This window comes from Rissa tridactyla, chromosome 2 (assembly GCF_028500815.1).
Source record: "Rissa tridactyla isolate bRisTri1 chromosome 2, bRisTri1.patW.cur.20221130, whole genome shotgun sequence".
Taxonomy (NCBI): domain Eukaryota; kingdom Metazoa; phylum Chordata; class Aves; order Charadriiformes; family Laridae; genus Rissa; species Rissa tridactyla.
In genome coordinates, this window is record NC_071467.1 from 74,997,990 (window position 1) to 75,021,125 (window position 23,136).

A 23,136-nucleotide genomic window follows, 5' to 3' on the forward strand; every position below is an offset into this window, starting at 1 on the left:
CTAAAAGCCGATGCCATTAGCATCAAACTGGGCAGCGTGACTACCGTGTTTCCCTCTGCACTTGGGCAGTATGATTGTGTTCTCTTTTCCTCCGCTGGGGAAGCAATCCTTTAAACACATCAAAGAACCACCACCAAAGAAGTGAAAACAGACTGACAGGAAGGTGCAGAAACACTGTTCACAGTTTAAGGTTCACACAGGTTACGAAGACCAAAATCTCATTTGGTTTTGCTCATCGATCGCTGGCAAAAAGAAGTTAAATGGTCTCTTCGAGCTGCACTAGAGTCAAGACCAAATGCACAGATCAGGGAAACCGCCATACTGACTTAAATGCTGAACAGTCAGAACATGAAGAGATCGGTTGGTAGCAGAATTGGCAGAAAAGTTTTTCTTCTGTTATTATAAACACCTACACTCTAAAAAGGATCCTTCATTACCTCTAAGTGTGTGTGGTGCTATATTCACTGCTGTCACCAAGTGGATCAAATCTGTGCCCCACAATGTGACACAGGTAGACCCAGAGAGTCACATTTCTTCAGAACTGTATGTGGGATTTTATTAAAGTATAGGAAATAAGACTACCTTTACAGATAGTCTATCTCAATTCCTCTCTCTAGAGAATTTAATTTTGTCTGTCTGCCAGGAGTAATATACCCATACCTTTCTTCTCCCTGAATCCAAAGGAAGACAGATTTAAAATCTGCCAAAAGAATCCATAGGATTTTTATTGGCTGAGAAGACCTTCAAAAAACACAGCCAAATCTTTTCGATAAAGAATGCCACCTACTTCTTTTTAGAGGATTTTTAGTCTTTCAAGGATGCGCTGTACTTTTCAACTGGCAAAAGCTGTCGCAGGTGCTGAGGAGCCGCCAGCTTGCACATTTTGCAATGGCAGCGATCATCAGCAATAACATATACAATACCTTCTTCTTGGCACATAAGGAGCATTTCCCTAGGAGTTTTCTGACAGCTGATGTTGAACCTTATTAGGCTGCCATGTATGTAGTCCCAGAGAAAAAAAAACCAAAGCATTAGTCAGGGTAATCTGCATGATTAGCTTGGTTTCTCTGTGCTCACAGATGTGAGTAGTAGGGAGCCAGAGGACTGATGTGTTTCCTCCTAAGATCTTCTCCAAGAGCAATTTCTGATAAGTTTCCAGAGAAATCCATACTTACACTCTGTGCTAAAAATAAATGGCATGTTTTGGATCCTTCCTCAGTTCTCCATGAGCTATTCTGTATCTGTCCCTTTTCATGACCACTGTATTTGCATGTTACACCTGAAACTGACTTTAGGATCTGGGAGACTGAAGTCAGGATAATTATTGGGAACATTCAAATTTAACTTAAATAATTTCTGTAGTGGCCCTCCCTTACAACCCTTTGAGCCATCCACTCTGTCACCTGATTGGCATTTGTTTTCCTCATGTTCTTCAGTGCAGCCTTCTTATTCATTCTGCACTTAATCAAAACCAAACAAGCCCCCTCTGCGTGACTAGCAGAGCTATCCTATTTTCTTTTAAGCCCCCAGAATTTAGGGTGACATAAGTATATGCAGCTGCAGGATCTAGCATGAGACTTTGTCAGTCACTGGATTGGACTGAACATGAATCCTGGAGAGGCATCTGAGCAACACTGACACCAGCTAACAATTACAGAAAAACATGGCAGACAAGGGAGCGCTCTCTGCCTAAAACAAAGGAGAGAAGCTCCAGATCGCAAACAAAGAGCAAATAAGGTAGGTAACGTCTCAGGAAGATGCTTGGATTTATCAGAATTACTTGCCAACTCTTTACAGGCTATTTACAACAGGAAAACTGAAAGAATGGAAAACAGGATGCAAACCAAAATGCAGTAGAATAATAAATAAAATGATAAAAACCCACAGACAGTTCTAGGCCATTTTCTTCTAAATTTGTTTGCTTTTTCAATTTCTTTCCATTTCAGTGGTAATTCTTAAATCTGCCCATCAGGCCAGGTACTTTATTAGAATTTTTAAGTCAGCTTATCCTTCAAATGTATTCATATTCTAGCTTAGAGTTTTCTAGGAATTTATCTCACACATTTATAGCATTTTTAGTAGTAACCTTAATAGGTGACCATACATCAGCTTTTACTTCTGTGCTGCTGCTTGATTTCTCAGTTTTATCATGAATCTCTTACGAAGGTCTACTTGGTTCAGTCACAAGGCAGCATAACTTTTTCTTCACAAGCTGTACAAATCACAATTTACTTCTTCGTCTAGATCTATTGTATTCAAATAAATAAAATGAAAAAGAATCCATCACTGTGAATATGAGTAAGTATAAAGCAGCCTTAAAACTGTTATAACTAGTACGGCAAATGATAGTGGCAAAAGCTATTTTTAGTAGCAGGTAACACTACTGATGAGATTAAATTGAATCAACGTGGAAAACATTGCTGGTATGTAACCAGCTGTCAACACAAGGCCCACCAATAATGGTAAGTGAATTCCAGTAACCTGGATCTAGCCAGCTGCCAGGAGGCCTGATCAGTGTCAAATACATTACTGAGCTTTTCTCAAAAATCCCATAAAAATGCTCTGAGTCTCTTTGAAAGTGATTGTGAATAATGTTAAAATACCTAGCAGTTCAGATAGATAGACTCTCTATTTCACAGAAGATATAGAACCCTGAAATAAAGGTTCATACAAAGCAGAAAAAGTAACTGAAATTTGCTAACTGTGGAACATCTTAAAAAGTCTTTTTCTTTAAAAAGTGTATTTTTGGTGGGTTTTTTCAGTTTTATTTAATGTTATACCACTTTAAAATAAACAACTTTGAAGTGGAAAAAAGCTCCTGAATGGCTGAAACAGACGTTTTGGAATGTTTTCTTGGATTTTCTGTCCCTAAGAAATCTCCACCATATTTACCAGAGTAGTTCCATTTCAACCAAACTAGATATTGCACAACAGGTTCACACTGAATTTCCTTATGCCATCTCTTAAATAGCTCAGAACAATTCAAAATATAAGCAGAGAAGGCTAGAGAACAGTTCATGATACTAAGTCTCAGTTTTCAGAGAACTACACAAGTTCCTTAAGAATCTTTGGCTAATCTTCACAGATATTGAACCTTGGCTTGATATGTATAAGCCTAACATTTTTGCCCACGTACCCTGAGTATATACACCAGTTGCAGCTCCAAGATTTAGCACAGGAAAATCTCCCAGTGTGTATCTATAACAGAAGCTGAAGCTTGCTTCAGGGAGCTGAATCAAGAGGGAGAGGAAATGGGAAGAGATCTGCAGAAGCATAACAAAACAGAGACATGGAGAAAAAGAAGGAATATGAATATACAGATGATGTCACAAAGCATATCACTGACCTTAAAGTTCACATTAGATTTGCTGCCCTTGTTCATTACCATTTCTCTTCTCAGTCTGGAGTGGTGAAAGCTCCAGGGAGACCTTACAGCAGCCTTCCAGTACTTAAGGAGAACCTACAGAAAAGGTGGAGAGGGACACTTTATCAGGGAGTGTAGTGATAGGACAGGATGAGGGGTTAATGGGTTACACCTGAAAGAGCACAGAGTTAGAGTAGATATAAGGAAGAAACCCTTTACTGTGAGGGTGGTGAGACATTGTGGTGGGTTGTCTGGGGAAGTTGTGGATGCTATGTCTCTGGAAATGTTAAAGGCCAGGCTGGATGGGGCTTTGAACAACCTGGTCTAGTGGGAGGTGTCACCGCCTATGGTAGCAGGGTTTTTACAGTCTCTTCTAACCCAAACCATTCTATGGCAGGTAAATCAGAAGTTCCATTTTTAAAAATACAACAAATAAACAAACAATAAATCCAAGAGAGGTATTTGTTAGGGGAACCTTTATGACATATCTTAGCCTTGTGTTTTTCCTGTCCTGAAAAAAAAACAGAAAAGCAAAAAATTTTAGTAATATCAAGAATATCCTCTTCCTCAGGCATGTATTTAAGGAGGAGTAGGGATTCACCAGGCAGGCAGTATGCTTTCAAAGAATAAAGAAGTCCACTTTCTTTTTTCTTTTGTTGGGCACCTCTGATAGCCCTTATCTGTTTATGGAAGTAACAGATGACACTGTATCCATGTCTTTGCCATTTCCTTGATGCTGCCTCCAAATACCATGCTGCTTGCCTGCCCTAACTTTAATATGTATGCCAAGTGTTTGCATGGGGAGTTCCAGTGTGTAAAAAGAATCCTAGGCCCCATCTCACCACACAATCTGTGCCCTAGAAATACCAATCACTTCTTTTGAAAGTACATTAATTGCATTACAAATTATAGTGTTTTCAATGAATGCATTCGTCCTCACTGCTGGAAGTCCTACTGCTCCTGGAATTTCCACTTCTCTATGTTTATCAGCCAAAAAAATCAGTCTGTGAGACTGCATGTGTTGTCTCATTATAGATTTCTGATGTACTATTGAAGGGAATGAGTTGCTGAAAAACACAATTATTACCGTGGCAATAACTTTTTATATGACATTTTAAAATTACCTAGATAGCTCCAATGAACTAAAATAACCTTAGTATATTTTATCAAAGTTGTTTTTGCAATTTTTAGAACCAGTTGTCATTATTTCTTGAGACGCTTCAACCACAGAAACAACAGGCTGTGAGCTCATTAATTGTTTATCGAGGCTCACCACTGTTTAGATAACACAGAAGTGTTCCATGGCCCATCCCTGAAGAGGCTAAGATATGAAGACAGAAGGAGACTGACTTTTATTGCACAGGTTAAATTTGCTTAAAATTAGATCGTGTAGGTGTTCCTTTGGAAACTTTTCACAGAAGATTTGTGATGCTCTTTAACCAAGTTTCCAAAAGATACCTGAGGAAACCAATTGAAATCATAGGCATTGACTGCAGGATATTTGGATTTATTCATTTTACTTCAAACAAAAGCGAAGAAACTAGACCCTGCATTCCCAAAGGTACTTGAAGCTTTAACGCTCCCATGCTGCCTAATCCTTCTGTCACCAGTATATGAAATTGTACATTGCCTTGATTAATATTCTATTAATCCATGACAAAGTACCCATATCACTCACACGCTTACATTCTCGGCAAGTTCCTGAGATATGCCTCATTAACTGGATTACTTGTTTGATCCGAACGCTGTCATACTGTTCTGTTGACAGCCAGGGTGCCTCGTGCTAGACTGCACCGTGAATGGTCTTTATTAGTGCCAGCCCCTTCACGTAATGTCTTTCTGAACCCTCTCGCCTGATGTATGGAAGGTGGCCCAAGGTCAAACAGTTTGTGATTACTGTGAATGTAAGTGTTGGTGTCTTGTCTGAATTACCATAAAATTAATTCAACTTACCTTTGATGTGCCTTTGAGATAAAAGAAACATGAAAAAGTCTATGTTGAATGAATCTTTTTTTATTATTATTATTCTTCACAAAGCAAAAAAGTATCTCTGTCTATGCTGACTTTTTTTCCTTATAACTTCTGTAGGAATTAGTGCTGCTTAGAGGTAACATCCTGACAGCCTTGAGACAAAAATTCTCAACTAGTTACAGATCAGAAAAAGCATAGTCAACAGCAGCACCCTTTTTTTCTTATAGAAAGCAACTCTTCCAAATGGAGTCATATTTCCCATTCTCTGAGTCTGTCTGCTCTTTTTTCCCCTTATCAGGAACTTTAAAGGTACAATGAGTTTTTTAATTTGCCTATAGGGCAGGTGGATCAAGACCTGCACCAAAAGTCTTTTATTTTATTTTTTTTTTGGCCTGCCTCAGAGTCTCCCTTAAACTTTAATTGCTTAATGACATATAGATTTTTATATACTCAGAGCTGTATTTTTAAGGGAAGTCTGATTCTAGAAGGGGGTTAAAAATCAATTTTGTTCCTTTTCTCTAAAATGGAGGAAAAACACTCATTATCCAGATACATACCCACTCCCCCCACCACCATCTAGATATTTGACATTTGGGTCTGGGTACAGCTCTAAATGTTGGCATTTTCAGAGAATTGGTGGTTTGTGTGCATTCTTACCCAGTTGATTCTGGCAGGCTGGAAATCTCTCTAGTCTTTCCTCAAAGATCACCCGTGGTGGTGAATTCAAACAATCTATTCTACTGCTTCAGTATCTTTACCATAAGAAAGTGCTTTTTAATATTTAATCTGAATATTCCTCACAGAATTTAAGCCTATTATAACTGGTCTTGTCTACTGTGGGCCTGGAGAACAGATTCCATCTTTCCTCTTTTATGCAGTTTATCGTATGCTTTAATCCCATTTTAAGTTATCTTCAGAGAAAAGGGGGGAATATCATTTATATTTACTGCTTATAATTCTGCTTAATTTAGATGGAGTATTTTAGTGACAAGTTGATTGAGAAAACTGGTATCCAAGCATAGGAGTTCCAGCTTCAATTGACACAGTATACGAAAATCAGTCTCACTAATTCTATTTACTTACAGCTTTCTGTCATTCAACACATTAAACACAAAATCCTCTCCTGCTCTTATCCATAATTCTCTTTACTTTTATTTTCATAAAAAAAAATTATTTCCTTGACTAGGTGGGATAAGACTGATAACAAACTGATTTCCTGACTTAAGCTCACTGAAGTTTGCAGAGGTCTTGCATTGTAAACCAGCTGAGACTGTGATTGTGAGCCAAAGAAAGCAAACTTTACTGTTGTGTTGTGTAAGCGTCCCTGAGAGCCTGACAATACTTCTTCTGCCATGCATTACATGCTATTGGACGAAAGTTGTAAGCAAATAAAGCACCTACTTATCTCTCTAAGAAAGGTCCATTTTTTATTCCATACTTCAAATCAATGGTTGAAAACCTCCATCTGAATAAAATCTTCTCTGTACTGAAGTGAAGCCAGGCATGGAAAACTGCTCTAAGGGTATATAGTGCACTGTCAACAGCTTGAAAACAAGTCTCACTGCATAATGTAAAACGTAAATTTCATATGGTAAAGTTGTGACAGCATCTTACAAACCTGAATAAATATATTTTTTTACATACTCGAAATAAAAATGAACAGAGTGATCCAAGGTAACAGAAACTACTCTTTGAAACCAGGACCAACACAGCTACATTGAGGTCAACATTAGAAGTCTTGGTGGTTTTGGCTAGGTCACATTGGCTTGACGTGGTTAATTATTCTGATTCAAGGTGAGATCTGATGGATCAGTAAGGCATGAACTGTGTGAAATACGTATGCGCAGAGACAGATGGTCAGTCACCAATTTGACTTTGATTTTAGCAAAGTGTTGCTGACAGCGTAAGAGGATTTGTTCTTTATTAATAACCAGCTGGATACAGAGAAAGTTTCTCATTTTTACCACACATTATATAGGTTAACCAACCTTGTAATAGCTATAGACACTTCCCTCTGCCAGAAAGAAAATTATCTTGGCCAGAGATCGTACCCACAGAGATCAGAAATGAATTGAATTTGACTTGCTTATAGTATCTCAGGTAACATTGCTGATGGCAGAAGTATAAAGAGGTTGCTAAGCAAGCCCACAGGATATTATTATTAATAGACTGTAAATCAAAATTGTGAGCCATTTCTTGTATTGAAAAGGCTGAATCCAGCAGAGACAAAAATGTGTGTTTCAGTGTATGCATAAAGAAAAAAAAATTACAGTAAAGCTTCTCCAATTTCAGTATTTCAGATAAGATTTGTCCATATTGCTGCAGCATAAAAAAAATAATGGTAATACATGTAGGATGATTTAACAGATGGTTCTAGAGAATATGCAGGGAAAATAAACTTTTCAGACCAAAGTTTGCCATTGTCTGTGAAACTCATAAAACATCTTTAACAAAAAACTTTATGACGAAATGTTTATAATCATTATATGGAGACCATAAACATGATGTGGCAAGTTTATGTGATACCTGGTATCTCAACCATGACAACACTTCAATATTACATATTAGGTATCAGAGAGTTGATAAATATGAGAAAGAAAAAAAAAAAAACACTATCAGAAATGTTACATATTGTCATATTGAATGGTTTAGTTTCCTAGCGTAGTAAAGCCACTGTGAAGGTTTACTTTATTCCCAATTAGATCAGAATCAAAAGGTAGCTTCTATCTAACCTTAAATCAGATGGGGTCATTATTATCTTTAAAAAATATGAAGGAGTTACATTTTATAATCGAGAGTCACTGTTATTTAAAAAAGAAAAAAATACGTTTAAAGCCAATTTTCATGAAATGGATAGTTTAGTGTGAACATTTTATTTGCAACACGTTTTCCTAAACTTACAATGGCAAGTGATTTGTTTCCTACGAATAAACAAAAACTAGTCTGAATACTTTTACCATTATTTTCTTGTTGTTATACATAAGAAAATAAATCCTTTGCTTCTGCTTGTACAAGTCATTAAATATCAGAGAGAAAGTTTAATAGCAATTCTATTCTTTCTGCTCCCAAGTCTCTTAAGGCTGAAGAACAACCCCTTAGCTACTTCTTCCATCTCTTCCGTTCTAACTTTTACACAGTAATTGCATCTGTGACAGCTCCAATTTATTGTTGGGAGGACGGCAGTTGGCCATTGCATGTACAGCTTGCATATTCAGTATCCAAATCTGCGGTGCTTTCTTGCAAATCTTTGCAATGCTGAAGCGATGATCATGGAGCACGGGTTAGCAATGTTCTGGAAAGCATGTTGTCTGCCTCATTAGTCTGCATGTCTGCATCCTGTCAAGGCTATCCAGGCTTATTCAGGTTCATCTGCAAAGGAGACTAAGTAAGTTGAGTGTGGTATAACCAATAACAATTTTGAATAGGTTAATTCCAGGTAATGTCCAATAAAAACAAATTTACTTACACTTTGCTTTTTTCTTAAATATAAATTAAACATATCCCTAAAAAAATAAATGTTGGCCAAATGTCAACCTAAGTGGAACCAACCTGAATTTTCCCCCAAAAGCTGAAGGAAAATACCAAAGAGCCTTGATCCAGAACACAGGCAGAGACTGTGAAGCAGAGGATGATTTGTCATTACTGAGTTACATTATACCACGTTACCAGGTTACAATACCTGTTGTGAATGATAGAGCCTCTATATAATATTATTATATCATAATAATCATTCATTTGCACCTTCTGCATAAACCAAAGGCTATTTTTATCCTTCAGATGTCACCTTACAGATGTCAGAAGTTCAGGATAGGTGTTGAGCGATAGCTCCTATCCAGACAAGGAGTACTGTATGACACGGGAACTGCAGCTCCATCTTGTATGATTGTTCACACCCCATAGGACAGAAGACTAGAACTAACTACTAGGTAAGATAAAATTAGTATCTTCTCATATTTGGTGTCAGCTCTGCCAAGACACCTAATTATTGAGGGGAGTGCATGATATGTCAAATTCTGGATGGAAATGGACTACTCTCCCAAAGGCTCAGTTTTCTGCTTTCTGAAGAACAGATATATATTTATCTCTTTGGCAGTTCTTAGTGGCTGATTTAGCAATGTCAGCCTCTGATGGTCTACTATCTAGTTTATTCAAAAGAACCTAGTTCTCCTTTAGCCTTTGTATGAATACATGAGCAAACAGAGATTTGCATTCATGTGAAAGGAGTTTGGGTGCAGACAGTGGGGCAACAGATACCACTGAGATGATGCTTTTTTATGCATTGTTGCAAATTGATTGAACCCGTATAAGAGTAATACAGTCAATCGATTTGCATAGAGGATCCAGGATGGATTTTATGTACTGTGGTGCCCCAAATTATGCCTCATTCCAAGACGTAATAATTCTGAGTAGCTACGCTCCCCTCTACTGCCGTCAGCCCAGAACTATTCCCTTCTCTGGGATGCCAAGCTCAGAAAAAGAATGCTTTCCCTTCTCAATTTATACAAACCAGTTATTGTGCACAGCCCTCAATCTTATTAGTAAAGGTCTTTCTCAATTTCTAGAGCACAAGATTTTCATTTAGAGTAATTCTTTGGTTTATTTACTTCTTACTACAAACTCACTCGTACATTAGGCCTTTTATCCTGGAAAATAAATGTTCAAAATAGAAGCTAGAACAAGTGAAACTGTTGGACCAGAGATTTTAAAAAGTCTAGGGATATCTAATCAGCCCATTCATCACTGTCACACACATTTCCAGAAGCTACTCCGAAACTCCCAACCTCCATGTTCTCCCCTGGGAACTCTTCATTGTTTTCTGCCAAAGTGTCAGCAAAATAATCTATTCATATAATTTTGCATTAGGCTCAAACTGAGAGTGTTGGAGAAATGAGCCCTGCAAGGAAAGCCTAGTAGATCCACATCATCTATGGAACTGATTTTGAACTAAAAAGTATAAATTTATCCTTTTTTTCTTTTTTAAAATAATGTGTTCATAAACCACCACATCACGATTTTATATTTTCTCTTTGAGTATATTTTAAATAATAATGCCCTCAGAAAGATGCAGTAAATCTAAGAATACATCATCTCTTCTCTGCTTTCTATTGGGTTCGACCTTTCTCTTCCTGTCTCATACGAGTAGATTCCTAAGTAAGCTATTTAATTGTTTCAAGTTCTTTAATTACCACTTCCTTTGGCAAAATAGAGACATCATGAAAATCCCTGCTTTTCAAAAGATTCCAATTGGTGCTGTGTAGAAATATTTGCCATGCAAGGTCACAAAGTATCATTCTAAGATTTATTTATCTTAGTACTGTTTCTTGGAACCTCAGAGTTTCTAATGTTTCTGTACAACCGCAGATGACAAATACAGTCCTGTTCATATTTTCACTCAACTGCATCCTAGAAAACAATTTAATGCAGTCTTTAATCTAGCTTTTAAAATAGCTTAACTTTAGTTAGTACTTAGGCACCACAGTTTACTATTTTCAAAAACATTTTAAAAGTTAAAAAATGTTATTTTTACAGTCCAAATTTTCAGTATCACATGCCCACTTGACTCAGCAAATTGGGATAGCCAAAAAACATATCCGCTTGTCTTAACAAATTGTTCTTCTTGTAAAATTGTTCATTACACATTAAGGGCACCTCATGCTTCACTGAATCAGTACAGTGATCACTGCATCCACCAACCATTCTCATACCCTATGTCAAGCTGTAGTTTATTTCTTTGTCTGTTCTTCTGTCACTTTTTGCTAGGATTGGTAATAAAGGCATGTTTCCATGCGTACTGGCTACGCACTGACTATTCCCTTCAGTATTGGTTTGTTCCAGTTTAAAAATAAGTTGTATGGTTCTGGTGGCCATAGCTGTACATACTGCTTTCCATGTGGTATATTACCCTTATAGTCACAATAGTATGGTTCTGGTTTTAATTTGTGCAACCTTAGGCATTTACGACAAAATGGGCCCAATTTTCATAACTTGTAGGCATGCAACATTGGCTTTGTAAGTGATCTCTGAACTAAGAATTCCCACACTGACTGGTACTTTCCCCAATAGTCTTTTTAATGTTCCAGTTTAAAAATTGCACCTCATTTCTAGCAGTCATTTCTTTTCCCATCAGTTACTTTTAGTGCAAAGGAGACCTAACTTGCAACATACTAGACAGTAGACAAGTGCCTAAGTGCTGATCCGTAAACAATCTGGATTTAATGTTTATTCACATAATCATAATTTCTTTCCCAGTGGGCATAACTTTAATTTTCTTTAATAATTAATGAAGAAGCTGACTTCAGAAAAATAAAATAAAACCTTCAAGAATCATTCAGCTGAGTCGATTCCTAGATCTACATGCCAAGAATTAAAACTTCTCAGTTTCTAATAAGTAGAGTTTTTTGCATGAATAACAGCTAATAGTACCTTCTATTTTCCAGTTTAAAACAGAACAAAATTTAGAATGTAGAAATGTATTTACCTTAATTTAGTTATCTTCCTGCAGGTGCACATTCACTAAGTACTATCTAATGTCTGCAGTAAACGAGGCAGAGGAATGACAGATTTTTGTCTTATTTCTTATATAACTACAGTTCATCTCCAAGCATTATTTATTATATATGCTGAAAGAAACAGAAATCTTATGAAGTGGAAGTTTGAAAGTATGCAATTGAAACGGTATCATAAAGCATTTGTGTGGGGGCAATTTAAGTTTATCCAGGCAAATTCAGTCTTGATTTTATTTTTAATCACATTTCCTCACATTATGTATTCGATTTGTCAGTGTTAACACTTCTTTATGTATCTTTTCTTTATACAATGTCCTAAGTCTAGATGTTTTCCCTTTCAAGGAGTACGGAGCAAACAATTGCCAACACTGTGACTAATGATCCCACAGGGCTGTGTAACAACCCACCTGAAGTGCCTCAGCACGGTGTTAACAATGGCAGTAGGTTTCCATCCTCAGTGCATGCCATCAGGAGATGATGCACACCTTTCTGCGATCAGCTTCGGGGTAGTTAAATAACAAGAGAATGGCACGGCAATGGCAACGGGGGGAGTGCCCCAAGTGCCCTGGCAGAGACACACTGACTGAAGATGCAGTACCTAATTAGAGAACATAGCTGCCTAAGTCTTTCAAAGTCTGCAGGGTATATTTACGAAATAAGATTTTTCGAAGTCTTATAGCCTAACGGAATTGGAGCAAGCTTCAATGCCAGTTGAAGGCATTTCACTAACTTGAACTTGCTCCACCCCCTCTTTGACATATTTCAAAACCCTATTACACAGGATGGGAGGTTGTCAAGAGACTTAGGGACCTAAAAACATTAGATTTCTCTTTCATGTTGGCAAGACAACAGTCTTCTCTAACCTTCTTGAGTGAAACAGCGAAATTATATCCAAAGATATTTTTAAAACTATTCAGCTTGAAACAGATAAGTAGATAGAAAAAAACATAAATATTTAAAACTGAACAAAGTATTAAGCAAACTGAAAATAGGAACTTATAATTGAAAATGTCATCTGATTTTCTACATTTTCTCACTGAATGATGTCCCCTATAACATTTTTCATTACAGGATGCTCTCTTGAATTGTTCTAAAAAATGCTGTACTTTTAAATACATAAATCCACATCCATCTGGGGAAGCCCTAGCGAAGTTAGTACCCTAGCGAAGAAAATCATCAGGCATTGCTGCAGTAATAGTATTTCCCATTTTTTTAGGACTTCACTCAAAGTGTGTTTGAGTGAATTTTACAGTTCAGATAACTGCAATTTAAAAGTGGATTGAATGCATGCTTACAAACAGAAAAGCCATATTATGTATAGCAGCAGCTCCCAGCCTGGGGTATTGCCGTTGCCAGTAATCCCACTATGGCTGCCACAGCCATTAAGTGTTGACCTGGACAATCTACCCTACCCATTTACCTAGATAATGGCATGGTCTCTCTGACTTTCTCACTCCAGCAGCCTACAGCGCTTTACTATGTAATAGCCTTTAATTATAGTGTCCCTAGAGAAAACATCAGGGATCTGTTCAAAACAGAATGTGGCTGAAAACTCTTTACCTTCTGTCTTTCAACTGTAAAAGAAATATTCTCATTTTCTCCTCTTTAATTTTGCTTTGTAGATTACCAGGGTGATTCACACACAAATTGGCAGAAAAAAATGGAGAAGACAATTTCTTCAGTTGTTTCCAAACAACCACAGTGTGCCCTCCAATACACAGTAGAAGGCAGAAAAATTCAGTTTGCCAATAGAAAACCAGTATAAATGGAGGACCTGAGCCTGCTTCCACAAAATCTGTTTTATATGAGCAGAATCTTGTCTTAGCACATTGAATGTATTGATCAGCAGCATATGAAGCGCAGTCTTTTGTATGTCCTTCCCTGCGTTTTTTCCCCTCTTACATCTAGAATAAAAATCAAGAAAAGAAAAGGTGTGGATGGGCACGTTAGGGACAAGTGCCAGCTGTCCACTTTTGCAAGTACCATACGTCTGGAAAGAGATGCTAAAATAAAAAAAAATGAATAGATATCCACTATACAATTATAATTATAAACTCTTCACATTGTCTTTCTGTTATACTTACCTTTGGGGGAAAAGGGACAAAATGTACCTAAAAATCATGGGGGGCAAGAGAATTGGTTTCTCTGTGGAGTAAATAAGAAAAACTCAGCATGTTATAATACTGTCCACAAGTTAAAAGCAAGGTAAGAAAGTCACTTAAAACAGTGATTTGCTTAATAGTGCCAGCTGCTTGAAGCACACACTGAGTAAAGATCTTCCCTCCAACTGCACAACCTATTTCAAGATTTAGGACAGACTATTATAGATTTGGGAGCAACTCTTCAACCTAATGTCAAAGCATCCTTAGCCTCACAACATTTTGACAAAATGTTAAATATTTTTTAAAGGATGGGAAACTAAGAAGGTCAAATAAGTACATGGGAAGTCTGTGTTCAGTGATAGATCCTGTGTATTATGCACCTGCAAGAAAAAGGAAGCATATACAGATGTACACGTCATGTCTTTATAAAACCAGCCTGTCTTTTCTTCTATGCTTCTAGATAAATTAGGAGGAGAAAAAACACCCAGATGGTAATAATTATAGCGGGAGGAAGATTCAATTTGTAGTACACTGAATGCACTAAGCTTGAAGTGCCTACAATGTTTTTGACATTTTCAGAAGGAAAATAACTCAGACATGAATAAAACATATCCACAATACATTGATGCTCAAAATAAAGTAAAGCACTGTTAAAAACCATTGAGTGTGCTAAGATCATTGGGTTAAAAAAGAAAAAAGGAAGAAAGAAAAAAAGAAAAAAAAAGAAAAAAGAAGAAAAGAGAAAAAAGAAAAGAAACTGCAACAATCAAAGAAAAAAAAAAGGTTAAAAGAATCATATTCACTTCAAGGCTGCAATAATTATCAACTCAACAGCTTGCCCACTGACAAAGATCCCGTTTCAAAGCTGACCATACAGGCTACCAGAACAGGCCCCTGGGTATGAAAACAAAATGAAGAGTTACTGACTTGACTGATTTTGTTTGTATTCCTCAAGCTATGAGGCAACTTAGCAGTCAAAAGCCATCCTGGAAACATATTTAATTAATATACATAAGCATTTACATTTAATATACAATTTATATTAAAAGAACTCATGAAGAGTGATGAGAACCTAGCTTTTGAAAGATAATCTTAGACAGACTACGTAAAACAGTGCTTGTCTCCCCCTAGAACTAGGACACTCAACATTCACAAATTTTACCCAGTAAAACTCCGATTTGATTAAAATTCTAGGACTTCTGCTTCTGAGTACTTCCCTGCCACATAGTTTCCACATACTTTTCTCGCAGGTGCTGGCCCTTTTCTTTCCTTTCTCATCATCTTTCTCAAGCCTTCCAGCTCCTGAGGTGAGCCTCTCCCATCATTCTGCCAATGCGTGTACAGGAGTTATGCCCCAGCCCTTGGTAAATGAGCTGCTACAGATTGAGTTCTGCAGGCAGCAGCCGCTCCTGCTGAAGGTCGTGCACCTGGGAGGGCTGTCTTTACGATTTAATCCACTGTACGCTGAGCTCTGAACAACAATCGCTCTTCACAAGTTTCAGCACCAGGTCCTCCTGAGGATGAAGTGGATGTCAAGTAGGGTGGCCAACCTTGGCCAATTTAGGAAAGGAATAAATGCCGTCAAGGATAAAGAGCAAACAGACATCGGGGAAAAACGGCAGAAAAAGTGCTACACTACTGAGCCATATTTTGGATAAATGTGGATGGGGGCAGTAGTCAGTTTAATCACATTTAGACTAGAAGTTAGCAGGAAAGGGGGGTTTGTTTGTTTGTTTCCTTTTTAGCTTGTCAGTTTGTTGTGGTAGATTTTTACCCAGCTCAGGCTGTACCAAGCAAACGTGGCACTCCAAACTAAACAGAAAACTTACTTTTCCGAGTGTCATCTAAAAGGTAAAAGCAACAAACATGTTCTACAAATTACATTAGATGGCACACAAGTACTTACAAAACACTGTCAATACATTTTATAGCACTGTGACAACTTACCTGTTCCAAAACACTGCTGTGAACTAAGGCAGAAATATCAACGCAGAATGTATAAAACATGATATAGCATTTTATACGATTATCCTATACAAGTAAATTCTGAAAAGACTTTTTTTTTGGCATAAAATACAGTTTTTCTCATTCCAGTTTTTCTCCTTTGTATTCCAATACGGGACAGATCTAGTGTTGAACACTAAACCCTCTCTCATCTCTTCCAATTTTTGCACATACAAAAACTTCTCATATTCTTGTGCTAACAAATGTATTGGCTTTGAAGCAGCTATATTATTTTTATGCAAGTCCGAGGGTGATTTCTGTGTGCCCTTTCTTGGGCCAATATCTAGTATTTAGTAGATGTACCAGACCTAGCCTCTGCCAGCACATGGAAAGAAATTATGTACGTGATAATCGTTGGCTTTAATGTAGGCTACAACTTTGTCATCATTAAATGGTAATTGAGCTAAATTCAATCCAGTGCACTTATTTACAGTAGTGCCATCTTAAAAGAGTCAAGGAAATCAAATTCTCTGTGTTCAGTTAGAAACCATGGTGAGTAAATCAAGAGCTCCAGGTTCATAAGGATTTTGTAGATCCCGATTTTGCTCATGTGCCTGAATATTTGCCAGTTCGTTCCCAATGTATTTTCTCCTGTTCATTCATAAATGTTATCTGTCTCCCAGCTGGGCTTCCTGTGTATGTTCTTGATAAAGTAACTAGACACAAAATCCCCGTGTGTTTACAAAGATTTTTGTAAAGAGATTTTTTCCTGTTTAAATAAGACAGATGTTGGGTGCCAATCCACCATTATATGAACACTGTGATCTGTCCCTATCAAAAAAGTGCCTCAGCAAATCACTTCAAATCCCACCAGTTGGCTCAGCTGTGACCCAGTAGCTCTACATACTGGTCTCTTGTAGTCCTGTAAGCAGGACAACTCCCAGGCCACAACAGAGAATCTCAGTAAGAAATAAATTAAGAGGAGACATCGGTGGTTTGGAAGGAATTATTTTGTCTTGAAGATCTAAGTGAGAGGAAAATAAATTTATGAACTGCAGCTGACCAATTCCAATTTTGAAAAGTAGCTGTTCCTATTTTAAATGTTGTCACTAACTTCTTGGCCACATGCTATAAAGTCTTAGACATTTAAAAAAAGGTGGTACATCTGCTAGACAATAAATTGTTGTCTCTTCTGATTGGCCTTGCATCACCTCAAAAAACTCTGTTATAAGGATGACGTGAAGCAAAGTAATCAATCCCCAGTCTCTGGAACAAACATAAGCATCCAAGCATTTCTATTAAAATATCCAGATCTCCCGGATGGCAGTCACCATGCCTGTTCCTTGCCTTCTGTGGTCCACAACCAAGTACTAAAACAATAGTGAACTACCTTATCACGGTGAATATGGCTAAGTCCTGATCTGTGGATCATTTTCATCTCTTAAGTCCTTATGTACTGTAATGGAGCTCTTACTCATTTGGAGCTATTCCACAGAAAGAATACACAAGAAATGCATGGTAACTTGCTTGTGAACCAATCACTGCACCTTTACTGTGGTCCATCCTCAAAGGCATACGGTCACTCATCTACTAGCTAACACACAGTTATTTCAGCTCCTCTAAACAACACGTTCATTGTTGTCATCTGGAAGGAATGGAAAGAGGCACCTGGACTTATTTGTAATTAGGCCAAGCCTTTTGGAGAGGAGTAACAGGTTGCTGAGTAATTGTTGAAACAAAGCTGTTTCTGAGGAGCCAGGGTTGGAAGGACAGGAAAATACCCTGAAAAACTGAGAAAACAGATCAAAATCAGTCTCCTGGATAACTCAAGATCACTGAAAACATGGAAACTATTGCTATTGACTTTATCTGGTACACTGTTTGTGCATTTTCTTTTGGTATATAAAATTTTGTCTCAGCTCGGAGGAGGTGACAAAAGGCCGTAGACCCATTATCTTCAGGTGGCTGGGGCACACACTTTGGCATTTGCTTTCACTGACCTCTGCAGATCTCTGACAGCTCTGCCTTTGCAAAGGCTGCAGCTGGGATGCTCTTAGAAGCACAAGCCTCTGCAGAACTCAAAATGGAAGATGGAGACCGACTATGATTTTTTCTGCTTGGTCTTGCAGTGTTATGTAAAGACAGAGGGCTTTATTTTTTTTTTCCCTTAACAATAATCTTTGGAATTATAGAAACCACTGATTTCACTTTTAATGTTATTATATCTTCAAAGTCAGTTTCTGTAAGAACTAAACAACATATTGAATATTTTTGAAGTGTTAAATGAGCTCAATTTACTATGGAGCCCTGTAGATTCATCTGTATAAACTTCCTAGGGACGTGTAACTCATAATCTCTCTGGGTCTATGATAATTTAACATCTGCTGTTTTCTTATAATGCTCTAGAGTGCCAGCCTATGTACCTAACAATATGTTTATAGTTTCATGTACTCCAGATTAAGAAAATTGCCAGATTTATTTCAGTCACGTATAGACACACAAAATACCTGTAAACACTTCTGTATCAGTGAAAGTTATCACTGTTTTTTCCAATTTGAAAAAATGGGATAGTAATTTCTCTCGGTTTGAAAAGCATGAACTAAAACAGAGGCTGCAAATCATGTGAACTGACATTAACCAAATAGACAAGCAACCATGTATGCAGCAAGATGAGCATTTCTGCTTTTAGAAAAAGGCTATTGCCATCAATAACTTTGATGGTAAATGCCTTTTATTTTCTGCTAATGGTCCAGCATGCAGGTTTATAAAATAGCCATTGGTGCAACTTTCCTTGAGACCAGTGTGTAAGAATTAATGTGCCAGCAAAAACGAGATGCCTTTATACGAACCTAGCAGGACTGCCCATGGCGGCGTAGTCCTCCACAGCAGGGAAGAGACCAGAGCTGGGACCTGGCTGCTGTTGGTGGGTACGGCTGCCTCAGCCATCTGCAGGACAGCAGGGGCTCTGCGAGTGGCTGCCACCTTACATCAGGAAAGTCTCTGATCTGGAAACCTCTCTTTTTGACTGCTTTCTGGTGTCTCGACCATAGGCCAAAGTAGGCACGTCTGCTTCCCGCAACTGTTGTTCTCTGACTAAGCATGCTGTAATTCCCAAGCCCTACAGAATGGTACGGAAATATCTTTACCTTTTTTTTATTGAAGGAAAAGATTTTTTTTGTGCAGGGATAAACATTCTACTATTTCACTATAAGCAGAGTAAGATTTCTGGGTAAAATAACAGGAGCCCTTTCTCACCTGGAGATCTAGTTTAAAATAAGATCAGTTGTCTATTTTAATTTTTACTTGAAAGAAAAGCATTTCAACATTTTAATTTAAAAAAAAAAAAAAGGAAAATAGTCCTTTTGACTAAGGAAATTTCTTCTCATACTATGAGAAAACCACAATAGTTGGCAACACTGTGTAATTCTTAGTCACTGTAGTATTCAGAGATACTGTAACTGTAATGCAATAGGATTTACCAGCATATACCTATAGTAACATCAGTTTGAAAGCTCCAAACCCATATACATATAAATTATTCTAATGAGTGGTAAGTCGACAGGGAACATCTGCTCTAGCTGGTGAACACACTAATGCGATCCACCTGTCACTATCTAGGTCATTACGTAGCTGTAATTGTGAATTGCTGTAATATTTTTGGCACATATACAAAGCCCGAAGTTGCACTAACAGATTGAACTGAGGTCCAAGATTAATATACCCTCTTTTTTTTGGTGTTACCCAATATGCATATTTACAATACCCATTAAGGCCAGCGGGAAAATACCAAGGAAAATTCTTTGCATGATTTTGCAGTCTTCTTTTCAGTTAGAGGCATCTTAGAAGATATTTCACTATATTTGCCACAAATAAGAAGACAAGTGTGTGAAGAAAGTTGTCATGAAGTATTGGTTCAGAGATTGGTCTAGAGCACTAGTTTTCACATTGTGTCTTCCTATGTGTCTTTCTGTTTATTCCCCCATATTTTCTCTGTACCAGTCAGACGAAAAACTAGCTAAAACAAAAATGCTTTTAGCAGTAATGTCAAGCCTCAGAATTTAATCTGAATTTTTATATGAAATATTTAGATAGACCAGAAAGAGTCTGGCTAAGGTTTCACTACTTGTAGCAAAGTATATAGTCATTAAGAGCCAACCCACCTTTTGCCTCTAAAAGAGATCATCACAGTTTAGGTCATTAATGTCAAATGCACCTCAGACAATGAAAGTTCTCTTGCACAAATGATGCACAGCATGCTTTTAAAAGGTGAAAGCTCTGATACCTTACAGTACTTCAGTATTATGGCAAAAGCACTTAAAATTTCTACATATACAGACTACTGTTATTTCTGAGAAGCTGGGTAACATATCAGCCAAAACCTACTAACATGTTATAGTTGGAACATTGGCCTGAAAACTGGAACATCTCAGCTCTGGTTTTGGATGTATAGTGATTATTTATCACCAATCTTTAAATTATCTTCTGCATTCAAAAGGCTTTGTTCCCCATTTTTAAATAAAAGACACCATACATTATCAACGGTAGTGTTTCACCCGGTATAACCATTTCTTGTGATACTTAATCCGCCAAATAAATGTACAAGCATAATCCAGAGAAAACTATTCCAAAGGTTTTACTATACCATGCTGTAAGCTGTACATAGGAAGCATTGTAAATAAATTCCTACACAGCTCTAAAGGGTATACATTGAATTCTTGGTCTGTGTAGAAGTTAGGCAAGGCAGACACAGACACACAAAAGTTTCTTCTTGTATCCTTTTTATTTCAAAGACAAAACTCAGTAGATCCCAAGTTTCTCCATCTCCCAAATTTCCAGCTGAGCAGCCATTCTTTTTTATCCGCTGATAATAAAATATCTATGATCTGGGCAGAGAATAAGTGAAAAATTGTCAAAGTAGACAATTTTGTTCAGAGACAAGCCAAAAACCAAACTGAGCTACCCTGGCTTAAAGGAAAGGAGAATAAAGCTCTTCTGTACTGTCAGACCCCTGGAGCCCAGCGGGAGCGATAGACAAGGTTATAAAGAAAAACACTACAAAACTGTAAGTAGGGGGAACTTGGTGACTCTAATTGGACTCCAAGAAATTTAAATCTAATACTTCTAAAACTTAAACTTGGAGCGGGAGGTATTGGATGAACTAGTATGTAAACATCTCCTACTGAATCCCAGCTGTAACCTCACAGAACACTGGGCTTCTTTCAGCGCCAGGCAAGTGTTCTGGCTCCTAGCTATTGACTTCTCTTTGGTGACAAATCTCTCTCTATCCCTTTAGGATACCATAAAAAACTCTTCAAAGGCCTTTGGGGTAATCCCAATTTAGGATGAGACTGGTTTTGATAATAAAATTAAACTATAGACTCTTTTAAGAATAAATTACTATCACCATTCATAGACACATTGTGAATTCAATTGTGTCTACATTAATAAGTTGACATAGGAGGAGATGATCCATATACTGAAGAAGGTAAATACTGAAGCTTATATATCGACAGTATCTACACTCCTATTTTGGGATAGTTTTAGTCTTGTGTTCTGGTTGAAATTTTCCTCCATGCTGTCCAAAGGCCAAATTGGTTCAGACCCTTAAGTCTCCTTTAGAACACATCTGGTGATAGTTCCATTTCCTCCAAAAGGAATCCAGCTGGCATGAACCAAAAGATCTCTGCAAACCAAATCAACAGTATTCATTAAACCAGCTTGATCAGGGGCTTCGTGACAGAACTGCAGCACTGCCCAGAATCACAATGCGCTGTTGACACCACCTTAGGGTTCATCTGCATTATGGGCTTAGTCTGGATCAGGAATGAGAGTCCCAGCTATCCCCTCTTACTCGGTTTGCATGTTGAAATGATCTCAAGGCAATTGAACTAGATTGCTTTCATATGAAACTAAACTAGAAGTTGCTCTCCAACTGCAAATGGATGCTTAGTCCATATGATGAGATTAAAGCTACTGGGAAGTATAAATAAATCCCTAAAATACCTACAGTGTGAATATCAGCTTCTCAGGACCACTGCTTTGTTCTAGAGCTTTGTTACTACTGGTCTAAACTACTTTGTTAATATATCCATATCATCAAAGTATTCAAATTTCACCTGAAGGCTGCTCAGTGCTGGATGGCATTTTGGATTATCAAAGCTTCAAAACAGATGTTCTTTTTTTTTTCTCCCCTAAGATTTCTTTCTTATGAAAGCGATTTTGTTTACCTTAGCAATAATCTGACAACTGGTGGGTATTTCTTATCACTCCAATGTATTTTATTAGTATTCATGCAAATTCATTATTTTTTAATCTTTTCTAAGTAAAAGCTCTTTATTAAGGTAAAACATTGAAATGTTAGGGAGATGATGTTTTCTCATTTTAATTAAGAAGGAATTAATTACACATTTCTCTTTAAAAAGACAAAATTAAACACAAGCTAAAGGTACAATTAATTAAAAGAGTATATGAGTTGGTAGACCTTAACTTCTTCCTTCATGTCACCGTGCTCTTAAATTTCTTAAGTTTTCAGGACAGTAGCAGAAACAAACAAAATATTGCCCAATAGATAGAAAGTTATGGTGCTAACACAATGTTATATAACACCTACTAGTATGTTTAAGTTGGTTCTGAAGTTACCTATTTTCATAAATGAAACAGACTCCTAATCAAGATTTTGCATATAAGTAAAGGAGGTCTTGAGTTTCCTATGAAAAATTAAAAATACAACAAGCTCTATTTTGTTGATATTTTTAAAGGGCCACTTTCAAATTGAAAATTACTTTTCTGCATGGAACACCTATTAAATTTATAGTATAACTAGGGTGACTTAATATTCCCTCCTCATTCTGCATGTTGTTTAAGCTGTTGTGGTATTATTAATTGATCTCCTGTATAATGCTAGAGTCCACCTGACAACATGACAACTAGGTATCAGTATAACTTCATGTGTCTGAGTTGTCCCTATTAATTCAAAAGCAGTGACAATGTGTAAAACATACTGAACATTTACCTTTCTGCATAATCAAGGCATTCATCGGCAGCTTATATTTACTTTGAAAATCCAGGCAGTCCTCTCTCTCCCCTTTTTAAAATAAATTTAAAATATTGCTATTATATGAAGTGTTTTTTCAAATAATGATACATTTCTAAATAATCTCGCTTTAAAAATTATAACATGACAGTCTCCTTTAAAGATTTAATATTGCTACCACAAGATTTTAAATAGATTTCAGGCATAAAAGCACAT